Below are 1,942 nucleotides of genomic sequence, written 5' to 3'. Positions count from 1 at the left end.
TTTTTGTCCTCTCTCTCTCTCTCTCTCTCTCTCTCTCTCTCTCTCTCTCTCTCTCTTTTGTTTGGTTCTAGCCCCAAAAGACCTATGTATCTAAGTCTGCCAATATTATGTATAGCATATTAATTCCTTGATACATCTTCATAAATCACAGTAGCAATTTCACAATTTCACAACTTGGATAGATTATAAGCTTTAATGAATGTGACAGTGTATTCATCATTATGATCATTAAAGTATTACTTGACATCATACTATAAATTCCAAAGTTGGAAAACAATAAATTCTCTCATATAAACATGGGAATTAACAGAGAGAGGTGAGTTAGCTACTTAGTTGAAGAACAAACTAAACAAATAAATGTAAACTTCCATAGATGAAAGAAAAATTGAAATTTACACAGTAATGTGATATTGTGCAGTTCTATGAAAGTAATCGTGACAATGAGGCATTATCTCATATGTAATTTCAAATTCATTCCAAAAACATTCTGTTCTAGTTATTTATCTCAGCTTTATAAACCTATGCAGTCTCTTATACCCAGGAGCCATCTGAGTTTGTTTCATATTGCAATAGGAAAGTAAATAGGAAAGAGACAAATATTGTTGTAACAAAGTGTTCTAGTTTGGATTGTCTTGCTTTGAAAGACACCATGAGTAAAAGAAACATGAAGGTAAAATGGTTGATTTCACTTTATAGGGAACATTATCAGGAAAGTCAGCAAAAATTTGAGGAAGGAGCTTGAAGCAGAAACTATTGAAGTCAGTGTTTATTATCTTGTTCTCAGGTTTGCATCCTTACACTGCATGATTTTTCCTGCCTAGACATGGGACTATTTTTAGTGGACTATCTTACATCTTACATACATGAACAACCAATGGAATGTTTCACAGACATGTCTCCAAGATAATCAGTGACTGATAATCCAGCCTGAGCTCAGTCACTGCCATACAAGATCCCCAAGATGTAATTCACGTGAAAGTGAACAGCTGCCAGAGGAAGTTTTCTGGTCTAGCCATAGAACAGCTTGTGGATGGTTGACAATCTCATGGGATACTAGAATATTCAATATACATACAAGACTATTCCTCTTCTAGGCATCAAAGACAGAGCTGAAAATCAATGGAGAATAAAATTTTCCAGAAAGCTGGAAATGAAAGTGCATGACCCTAATCCTAGTACTCAGCAGGCAGAAGCAGGCAGAAGACTGTGCATTCCAAACCATCTAAGACTATATGGTGAGGCTTGGTTTCAAAATATTAATGCTTAAGCAACAAGTTATTTTTCTTTGTGTATACTACCTTGTTCATCCAGATGTACCACCTAAAGTGTACTTCAGAGTATATTAACTGTTTGTGTTTTGCAGTTGATAGTATTCCTGTGTATGGCAGGAAGAATAACATCATATGTGGGTTTTTTTAAAAAATTATCTTTAGTCTTTTTTTTACAGTTCATTTGTAATCCCTCTCCCAGTTTGCCCTCAAACAGTTCTTCAACCCAAACCTCTTCCCCCCTCCCTCCAAGAGGATGTCCTCACTCCCTACCCCATCCCACACTGCTAGACCTTCCCACTCCCTGGGGCCTCAAGTCTTTCAAGGGTTTGGTGCATCTTCTCTCACTGAGGCCAGACCAGGCAGTTCTCTACTGTATATATGCTGTGGGCCTCATACTAGCTAGTGTATTCTGCCCAGTTGGTGGTTCAGTATCTGAGAGATTTTGGGGGTCCAGGTTAGATGAGAATTCTGGCCTTCCTTTTTTTTTCTTTCTTTTAGATATTTTCTTCATTTACATGCGAATTTCTCCATTCCCAGTTTCCCCTCCAAAAAACAAAGAAAGAAAAACAACAAAAACAAACCCCTGTTGCCTCCCTCTTCCCTATGCCTGCCACCCCGCCCTCTCCCACTTTCTGGCCCTGGCATTCCCCTACCCTGGGGCACAGAACCTT

This window comes from Mastomys coucha, unplaced genomic scaffold (assembly GCF_008632895.1).
Source record: "Mastomys coucha isolate ucsf_1 unplaced genomic scaffold, UCSF_Mcou_1 pScaffold15, whole genome shotgun sequence".
In the NCBI taxonomy this organism is placed as follows: domain Eukaryota; kingdom Metazoa; phylum Chordata; class Mammalia; order Rodentia; family Muridae; genus Mastomys; species Mastomys coucha.
This window is presented reverse-complemented; position numbering follows the sequence as displayed.